The following is a 10,830-nucleotide window of genomic DNA, read 5'->3' on the forward strand; positions in this document are numbered from 1 at the left end:
GCTTGTTAAAGTCCGGTCACAGCCGATTAATCAAGCAGCAGTTTCGCTGAACCATGAAGGTAATAAAACCAAAAACAAGCGCCGCCACGTGTACTAATCACGGAACAACACCACTCCAGGTCTCCCCGAAATTCCCATTTTCTCCTATGTTCTAAAAGTTCCTTTCAAAGAACAAGCTCATGGCTTATACTAAGTCATGTACATTAGCCAACATGATGTACAGCATGCATTGGTCGAGAGGTTAACCGGGTTATGTCACTTCTGCAGCTGCTTCCACACTGAAAACTACAACTGCAAATGTTAAAATATTTGATACTTTCTGCTCTTTTAATGGAAATAAAGAAAGAAAAGCATAGATTGCTCTCATAAATATTGCTACTAACCCTCTAACCCTACTAATCCCTCTGCTCTCAGGAGGATTCTGGGCTGGAATGGTTACATGTTTACAGTTTTAAGACTGTCAGAACACTTAAAATTCTTTTAAGATGCACATTTTAAATCATAATCTTGACCATAAATACTTTGTGGTGTGGTGATTGCTGACAGTGTTCAGGCCGAAATTTGCTTAATGTCAAAGTTATGGAAAATAACTACGATTCCACTTTGTTTAGTGTCTTTGTTTCACCCCCATAATAATTTTATATCGTACAAAAGAACTCAAAAACATCTCCTCAAGCCTCAAAAATGTCAGAGTTAGAAAACGTCCCCAAGCTTTATTGGTTTATTTATGGACACGTTGAAATTCCAAACTAGCAAAAATAAAAGCAATGAAACAAGAGAGAGAGAGTGAGAGAAAATTAAAATAAATAAATAAAAAAAAAAAATAGTTGAATGAAGTCTAGATCTTTTCTGGTTCTTTAAAAAAGATTCAAAGAAGATGATTAAATGCCAGTTAATTAACAATACCTTGTTAACAACACGGAAAGTCAAATGGCAAAAAGAGCAAATAACTGGATGATCTAAATTTTGAGGAAACGGTGGTAAAGATGGACAGATCAAATCTGGCATCAGCTCCCTCATCCCTCTCTCACCACTCTTCCCTGTTTTGTTCTTTTTGTTGAGAAATGTCATAGCGCCGCTAACAGGCTCATCTCCCGATGAGGTTGCGGACGGAGGAAACAAGACAATGTCTAACTGTCCTCTTATTGGTCGACTCAACACCAACATCTGTCTCCACAGAGAAGACGAAGCAGGCAGATGTGGAAACACCGTCGCCATGCTACTCTTTCCTGCAGAGATATGGAGTCTTGAGCCCCTGCAGGTTCAACCACGCAACCTGTGGACCTCACCGTTATTGTCCTGACTGGAGGGACACTCGAGGGAGATGAACTTTGGTTTAAAGCAGGGGTGGACATCGAGGGCTGTATCCAAGCCAGACTTTCTGTCCTACAGGTAAACACTCTCACCTGGGGTTCCATTTACCTTGGTGAAAGCATTTCCTGCCTGGTAGGATGCAAATCCTGGCTTGAATTCAACCCTAGAGGACTGGATTTGACCTCCTCTGATGGACAAGTCCAATCCATGCAGGCTGTATCCAGCCAGGTTTTGCATCCTACCAGGGAGAAACCGCTTTCACCAAAGTAAATGGAACCCCATCTTCAGGTGTTTACCAGTAGGACAGAAAGTCTGGCTTGGATACGGCCCTCGAGGACTGGATTTGCCCACCTCTGGTTTAAAGGGTGGGGTCGGTACTGCAGACACTTGACTCCACTGGGCGGGGCAGAAGTCCACGCACATGTCACCTGCAATGGAGAGTTCATATTTAAGCTCATAAAGATGGGCTCTTCTTTGAAATTTATGGCTGACAAAATGTAGTTAGATCTCACTCTGGGCAAAACAATTTACTCTGGGATTAATTAATTTTACTGGTATCACTGACTTGGTGTTTCTAGTTATTCAACTTAGAAACTAGAACCAGAGTTTTATGATGTTGTCAACATTTCTTTCCAGCATCCATGGAATCCATAGTCTGCAAACAGGTGCATTTTCTTTAATAACCCTGCAGTCTTTCTTACCTTTTTCCTGAAAGTACTCCTTGATGGTTTCCAAATGAATTGTGCAGCCAACCAACACATAAATGCTCACCGTTAAGCACTCGAGTATTTCGTGATGCCATTAGCATTCTGTCCTCATGCAAGCTAATTGGGTTTTCCATTAAAACACAGTGGGCCTGCTGGTAATGAGCAGAAATAGTAGCAGCACAAAGAGGCTTTTTGCCCCAAATCACGTGGTAATGCAGTCATTTTCCAAGCATTTTTCTAACAACTAATTGTTGTGGAGACAAATTCATGGAAAATATCAAAAGTGGTGAATGTGAATTGGAGGACATGGCCAGTGGGGGGGTTGCAGAGTTTGTGACATGCATCCCAGACATGTATTTCTCTTATTTTACTGCAGGAATTTAGAAAAACACATTTTCCTGACATGTAAATGTGGTGTTTCTCCGTTGGATGTGTCCATGCACAGCTGTTGCTACCAGATGCTGCCGTTGCTCGTCGTTTCACACCCATTTTCTACCTTCACGTTGTTCAATTCTTTCTTTGCCCAATACAGAATGTCACAAAAGCCCAAGGAGGAGACTGATGTGTGCAGGAAATGGATAAAAAGGGAGACTCAGAGGATGGAATGCAAAGGTGGTACAAGAAAGAAAATGTTGGAATAGAAAAAAAAGAAAAATTAATGAAAAAAAATACCTGGGACAACAGAACAGAGAGGAAAATTGTCCGCTCCAATTCAATAGTTGAGAAACAAACAGGGAGTTGCTTCTAAAATGAAAAGGAGCACCTGAGCATGGAAGAAATATTTATTAAATTAAATGATTTTCTTTAAAATGCCTTCATTTATACATCGACATGATCCATTTTTATTCCTCTACCTGTATCTCTGCATGGTTCATTTTTACTGCTCCGTTCACTGAAGATGGTCAGTGAAGTCATTGACGATGGTCCCAGCTCAACTGCAGCCACCTGTTGGAGTCACCTGTTGGAGTCACCTGTTGGAATCACCTGTTGGAGTCACCTGTTGGAACTGGCGAGCGGCGCCACCTGCTGCAGCTCACTATCATGGTCAACCTCAGTCTCATGCTCCTCCTGGATCATTTAATGAGCATAAATTCCCTCCCTAAAATCCAACCCACTTTGGTGGAAGGATGACCGACCTGCTGCAGCTCTTCTATCAATATTTTCTTATGCTCAGGTCCTTGTAATAACTCAGTGATCAAACGAGAATGTGGTAATAACATAATGATTTTTGAGAAGAGGTTGCTTTGAGGTCATAGCGCGTGATAAAGAAAAACCTTAGGAATCGAACAACGATTGGGAACTTGTTGTTTTGTTTCCAGTCATTCCATCACTTTCAACATTAAGCCATTGAAATCCATCCAGGGTTGTTTTTTTTCTTTTTCTTTAATCCAGCTAATAGTCTGACAACAAAGTGAAAAAGGGAAGAGTGTCCTGGAGAAAGGAGATAAGACACGGAAGGGGAGGACAGAGGATTAAAAGCACTTCTGTCTCTTGGTTCTTTTTCAGTCAAAAGAGAATTTGCAGAAAGTCCTTATGGCGTATCACGCCGCCCTACGCGTACTTTTGTGATAAAATAGCACCATAGTTTGTTTACCACTGGAGTCAATTAAGTGCATCTGATCAGAAACCACATGGGGACCCTAAAGACGCAGCGAAGATGTATTTCACTTGTGCTGCTTATCCCTTCCTCTCTTCTCCCTCGTCTCCACCCTGCTCAACAGAGCAAAGTGCTTTTAATGTGCCTCTTTGTGGGGCGGACCCTGTTCTCCGTTTAAACAAGCGTCTCCGGTGTCTCACTCATCCTCGGAGAATGGCAGCAAACAGTTTGACACCCTCGGCTCACTTTTTAATGGCTCTCCACTCCACTCCACGCTTGATTTTATTTCACACAGGAGATGGACGAAGCGTCTCCTCAGCATTTCCGCTGCTCCCCTCGTCAATCTCTCCATGCTTAATTCCCCTTTAACTTTGTTCGCCGCAGTCGTTAACTGATTAAGCAGTTTAATTAGGCCACGCTTCGGAAACACATTGAAGACCTAGCTAGGGTTTAAAATGAAAAACCAGCAGTAGCTGGGAACAGAGGTTCTTTTGTCATAATATAAACAAGGATTTATGAGAGTAATCATCCAGAAATATTAAAATTTCATAGATGCGTTACAATGCTCTTCCAGGATCAGAACATCATTGTTAGATCTGAACGACTCCACCATAAATACGTTTAAAAACTGGCTCCTTTGTGAAGGACATTCTTTTGTCCTCATACACTGAGTATCTTTGTCAGTAAGTCAGTCGTTAACTTTGCTTTTTTAGCTGTGTGTCATAAACGGCTTAAAAATACATCTCTGATTTTGAAGAATAAACATCTAAAAGGTAGTTTGTGGATTACTGGAGGCAATCAAGTACGAAGCTTTTGATGGTCGCATCTGAAGAAGTTTATACGGATTCGACTGCTATGTTGTTCTGGCCGTATTGGGACCATAAGGACATGATCCAGATCATAAACCTAACGCTCACACACACACACACACACACACACACACACACACACACACACACACACACACACACACGCCGTTATTGACTGGCTGCGTGCCCTGTCACAGCACCAGCGTGGGACTGGCCTCAGGGACCTGGCTGCTATTTTAGGTGAGATTTCCTGAGTGGGCCCACAAGCCTGGCGCTGGATTCCATGTCAGTCCCCGGCGGAGGGGCCCAGCAGGGAGGGGGTAAGCGATGCTGCCAACCTATGTGCAGGTCTACAGCGCCGCAGCGTTGGATCAAACCCCGGTAATTGAAAGAGTGGCTTCCATGCAAAGAAAATCAGAAACTTGCACCTGCATGTGAAGATAAAACCTTCTCAGTTATACTTCTGAGTCTTTTTTTTTTAACCTAAAATTCCACCTTAAATGTAAAGCTTGAATTAAAAGAGACAAAGAAAAAAAAATGAAAGTGGTGGTAGGATTTGGCCCTGAGGGAACACGAGCTCTGGTTTACACCTTGTATTTCCATCTGGACCAAACTGCTTTATTGGGAGTAGTGGGTTTGGTTGACCTCTGACCTTCTAAGTGGGAGCATTTGGGGGTCAAGAGGATCATCTGTGGGTTGGAGAACAAAAGCAGAGTCAGTGTGTGGGAGCCAGTTAGGGCAGTCACCACAGATGCTGCTCTAATGATTGATTTGAGCAGGAGTCCCAGAGAATCCAGCATAATTCATGGATTCTGTCCCTCCATAGATGATAAATAATCAAACCATGTGAAGAGGAGGAAGTGATCGTGTCTGGGAATCCGCTTGAGCAGCCTGTCTTTACTGGAGGAGAGAGGGAGGAGAGGGGAGGAACAAAGGCACAGAAGGGTGGGTTCAAGTGGTGTAATGGTGCAAGGGAATAGGTAGGGGTGGGGCACTCTCACATTTGGGGACTTCACCCGAGGAAAAGATCAATCGCACACACACACACACACACAGACACACACACACGGGCTCCCTGACAGCCTGGGACAGAGCCTGACATTTAAAAAGAAAAAGCTGACATTGACTCCATCACTGTCACCCCCACTGCCATAAAGCAGCTGCAAATATTAAAACATTTTTCATCTGTGCTGCTGGAGGTTATTGGCACCAGAAATTGTTTTCCTCCTCATCTGCTACCGGCTCGCTCCCCTGAGACCCCCGCCTGTTACCGCCGCCTCACAACATATTGGCAGTTGATGTGAAGCTATCCATGTACACTTGACACTCACAGAGTCTTTATTGCCTTCCACTCACCCTCCGCAGTGGAAACCCACCCCCCCAGCCTGCTGACACACACACACACACACACACACATTCAATGTTAAGTTCACATGTATGTTGGAGTCCATACAGCAAAACATGCATGTGTAAATGTTTCCAACTTCTCCTGAAGCTGACTAACACATACAAATAAAGTTGTTTTTTTTTTAATTTTAGAGTTACAGGCGTAGAACTGATGTTTTCCTGAATGAAGTTGTCTTCCATGTATTTTTTTGCTTTTTTTTATCTCCTCCTAGACTCCAATCTGCAACTTTTGAGATGCTGATTGTCCCTATTTGGCCAACATATTCTGTTTATTTAAATGTGGTTCCAAACTATTTCGGGTTCCACTTATATTATTTTCCCTGATACTTAAACTAGATGCCAATAAATGCTCATCGTCTGTGACATGAGCCAAATGAGCCCCATGTTTGAGAATATATTCATATGTTTTCCTTTGATTGGTCTGCAAAAACAGACTCAATCTTGTTATTTCATAGAACCTCACAAACATCAGACACATCTTCCATTCCTGTCCTCTCTCGTCTGTCATCTTCAATGTGTTTGTGCTGTTAAACATGTCCAAAACTGGTTGTGTTACAATAAAGAAATTGTCAGATATTTGGCTGCCACTTTTTTTTGACACAATCAGTGACAAATGGATTTAATTTCAAAACTCCAATTGATGCTTCCAATAGAAAAAATATATTAACTAATGGAATTGCAGTACTATTTTTTTTAAATTTAAAAACACAAACTGACATGCATGGTTCAGTGGACTCTTCCTCAGTGCGCCTGCAAACCTGTAAAACCTAATCAAGTGTGTCCAAGACAGACTTTTCCCCACGTCTCCTCACCCTGCACCCAATGAGTGTCAAGGCTAAAACGCTTGTTTCCTCAGCTCTACATGCTGATATTTACTACTAACGCCAGCAATGAGGCCCAAATGGTCTTACAGGTAGGAACAACAGGTAGGAACACCTGGAGAACAGGATGGTTCTGGGAGCAACAGTGCTCATTACTCTCAGTACAAGCTAGTCACGCTACCGTTTAAACACCTATTCTCTGTCTGTCTCTTTGTAGAGTAGGTATAAAATCCACCAAATGAACTTTTCTTTTTTGAAATTTGACCATATTTTATTTCTTTCGTATCTGTTCAAACAAGTGTAGACTCCACAAACAGGGTTAGAGGTTAGAGGTCAGGGTGATGTCTCTCTTCTTGGCCTTTTCCTCAGTGATGGCTGTCAAAAAACAATTTAAGAGCGTGTATTGGTCTCATTATTAGAGATAATGAAAGGAGCGCTGAGGTGAGCTCGGTGCAGCAGCTGCTGCTCCACATCCGGAGGATTCTGCTGAGGTGTTTTCAGCTGGGGTGCACGGGGAGGAGCCCCCACGGCGGACCCCAGACACGCAGGAGTGATCACAACTCCCATCCAGCTCCAGAGTGACTTCGTGTTCTCCTGGAGGAACTGGAGCGGGTAACTGGGGGAGGATCGTCACAACTTTGGTAATGAAATCGCTGTGACCCAAAACCTGGAAGAGTGGCAGATTGACAGGCAGCTTTTGTTGCCATGAAGCAATTTCCAACGGACCAAATGGCTTAAAACTGAGTGATAATAACACAACACACACGTAACTTGTGACCAACAGTTGTCACAGAATTCTGGACTTGCTAAAACAAGCATCCACTCTAAAGCTTGCCACTTTGATTATAGATTTTTTTTGAATAATCCTGGAATAAGGTCCTCAGTACACATGTATCGCATTAATGCAGTTGAATTGCAATAATTCAGAGAATACGTTTTCATTTTCTCCCAACTTCTCTCTGTTTTGGGCAAGACTGCGCAACGTTTTTCCCGTTGAACTCTGGATGACCTGCGGGTGGGGGCACGGCCAGGGCAGTTGTCTATTGGTTAAGATAAATGGTGGCCACTACCAATTGCATTACATGAATCCCCTGCAGCCGCCAGCCTTGTTAGTGCAGTAATCACTCATTGTTAGACAGCAATCACTGAGTCCATCTAAATCTGCCCTTTAACACTGTTCTTAACCTTCTTGCACCATCTATTCTGGCTTCAAATAAACAGGCCCATTGTTGTGAGCATCTACTGAATTATGTGACCAGGAGCTGCCAGTCAGGCGTGCCCAGGAAATACAGACCTCATGTTCATAAAAACCTGTGCACTAGTCATTAAATCTAAATCCCAACATAGGCTAAAATAGAACAAAGCATGATGATGCTGTCTCTTCAGTTATAGCCATTAAAACCAGCATTGATTATTATTCAATTCTATTTTTTAAAGCTATAATCAATAACAGCAATAATAACTGTGGTTGCTATAATAATGATGGTAGTAATAATGGGAAATGCAGGACGGAGAAGCAAACATACAGCCTCATAACATGGTGGCACACAGCAGCGCACACAAACAAGTGTCCGAAACTCAATCAGCAGAGGTCGTGTTAGTGAGTGGGGGAACAGATTTGATTAGTGCTGTATTAGATACGGGAAATGATTTCTGTCAAAGCCATCTTTACTGCAATTATGATATGATAATTATGTGTTTCATTATTTACGTGGAATAAATTTAAGGCCGGTGGCTTCGGGATGAAAACCTCAGTGGACACGGAACAACGGAAAGTGTGAAGTTGCTTGTGCATATAAATAAAATCCATCATTTATCTCTGTGTTCCTTTCTGACCGATACCAACCTGAACGTTGGTCATTTGGAACCATAACTACTAATGTTCAAAGCATCTGATCAACAATAATGCTATTACCGTCGCTACCGTGTAGCAGTAATGATGCAAAATCTCCTTGTTCCAGGCTAATTCAAGATGAGGGAAATTTTAATTCGTAATCATATTATGTGCAATTTGTTTTCCAATGTTTGGGATTAAAATTTGGCTCCAGGTTATTTAAATTATGAGAAATTATACTAATGTATATTGTAGTGTTACACCCTTTGTAGGTATCGGGGTCAAGTGGGTTTGATCTTAAGTCACCTACTATGCTATGTAACCTTGTATTACTACTGCTGATATGCAGGAAAACGCTGTCACATAACCTCCTAAATCACCATATTGTAATAATCTGATGGGATTAGGAAATTAGGAATTAGGAATATGGGAATGTTCAAATGAAGATTGTTGACAAAAGCGTTTGACCAGCTGCTGTTGAAAACCAAATATCTGAATATAAAAAATGGCCTCTGATTGTAGATACTGTGTTCCTTTGTTTTGTTGTGAAATATATATAATTATGTGTGATTCATCTTTTATTTCAAGCTACTGCTTTTACTGGTGCAGGTTCTGCTCTCCATTGAGCATCTGTCTGAACTCTGATACAACATCGTGTTTGCATGTTTCATGATAAACATGTAAAATTCATACCTACAAAGTTGTAAAGCCAGGATTATCTGCAGGTTAATTCTGAAAGATTTTTACACTTAAAAGTGCGATCCACAAGACCTCGCCATTAGTCCAATTTCCTAAAGGGAAGAGAATGATGGAGTGGTTCTGAAAGTCATCAGTGCTTAATCCAGAGCAGACAAATGCATCTGCATTTTCCCTCATCCAAAACCAGAAATATACACAAGTCGCAGCTGCTTATCTATTGCCTTGCTCACACCACTCATCCATCAAGATGTCTGCTCTGTCATTAATGTTGTAACGGATATCTTGCTATTAATGCAAATGGATTCTGTCCAGTGCCCCAAGTTGTCCAGGAAACACATCCACTTGTGGGTGCTTGAGGTGTCCATGTCAATAATATATGTTTATGGGTGTCATCTGATCACTTGTATCATTAAGCCGTGGAGTGACATTGCAACAGCGAGGGGGGGGGGAAGCTGGCCCATTGCAGAGGAAGACATTAAAGAAATATTCTTTATGCAAATTGGGATAAAAAATGTATAAAATTGCATTTGCACATTTGATTTCTTGCACAAGAGTCCCCATTTTAATAAACATGATCAGGCCCTAAACTGGTAAACTACTGGTCTTATGTGGGGAATATTTCATATGGCGATGACCTCCTGAAATTGGGTTTGTCACATGCTAGAGAATAAACCCAGGAACAACAACAGAACAGTGACACAAGGGTCACTTTGAAATCCCCAAAGATACAGGGATTATTTTATATGCTTCTATATATATATATAGATATAGATTATTGGAAGAGCCTTTTACACATCTTAACACAAAATCTCCGGAGAGGGTGCAGAACCCTTCACATTATCACATTGCTCCTGTTTTAGCATCATTGCACTGGTAACCTGTAAGTTTCAGGATTGATTTTATTGATCACTTTTAAAGCACTCAACGTCTCTCTCACACACTTACTGTATTTCTGACCTTTTAGGACCATATCATCCTAAACGCTCCTTAGACTAAAGACTTTTAGTTGTTCCCACTACTGAACAAAGCGTTTTTTTTTTTTTTTTTTCCTGTTTGGGCACCGAGGCTTTGGAACGACTTGAACTAGAATTAATTAGAATTGAGGCAGACTGCCAAGGAAGAGCCCACAGTCTGCTCCTCTCTCAAACCCTCGAAGCACAATCATGACTGAACCTGTATAACAAGAATTAAGAATGTAACTACGGTTACATTACATATGAATTACGAATGACAGCCAGAGGTGATGTATTAAGCGCTGGATGTTCCATCTCGTGCATGCGTGGTCCAACTAACAATAATAACAAAGTCAACTGGCTGACCAATGGGTGATGTTGAAATACACACCGTAATTTACGGACTATAAGCCACTACTTTCTTCCTACACTTTAAACACCAATGACAGAGGAGAACCTTAGTTACATTTATAACCATGGTTCTATTTAATTTAGGGTTAGAGTTAGGATTTAACCTTAGGTATAGGGTTAAGGGTTAGGATTAGTTAGGGTTAGGGTTGGAGTTTTGGTATAGGGTTAGGGCTAGTTAGGCTACGGTTAAGTTTTAGGCTTAGGTTAGGGTTTGGGTAAGATTTATGTTTGAGGGTTTACATCAAGGATTGATTAGGATTTAGGCCAGGGTTAGGGTT

Source organism: Takifugu flavidus, chromosome 2, assembly GCF_003711565.1.
Source record: "Takifugu flavidus isolate HTHZ2018 chromosome 2, ASM371156v2, whole genome shotgun sequence".
NCBI lineage: Eukaryota > Metazoa > Chordata > Actinopteri > Tetraodontiformes > Tetraodontidae > Takifugu > Takifugu flavidus.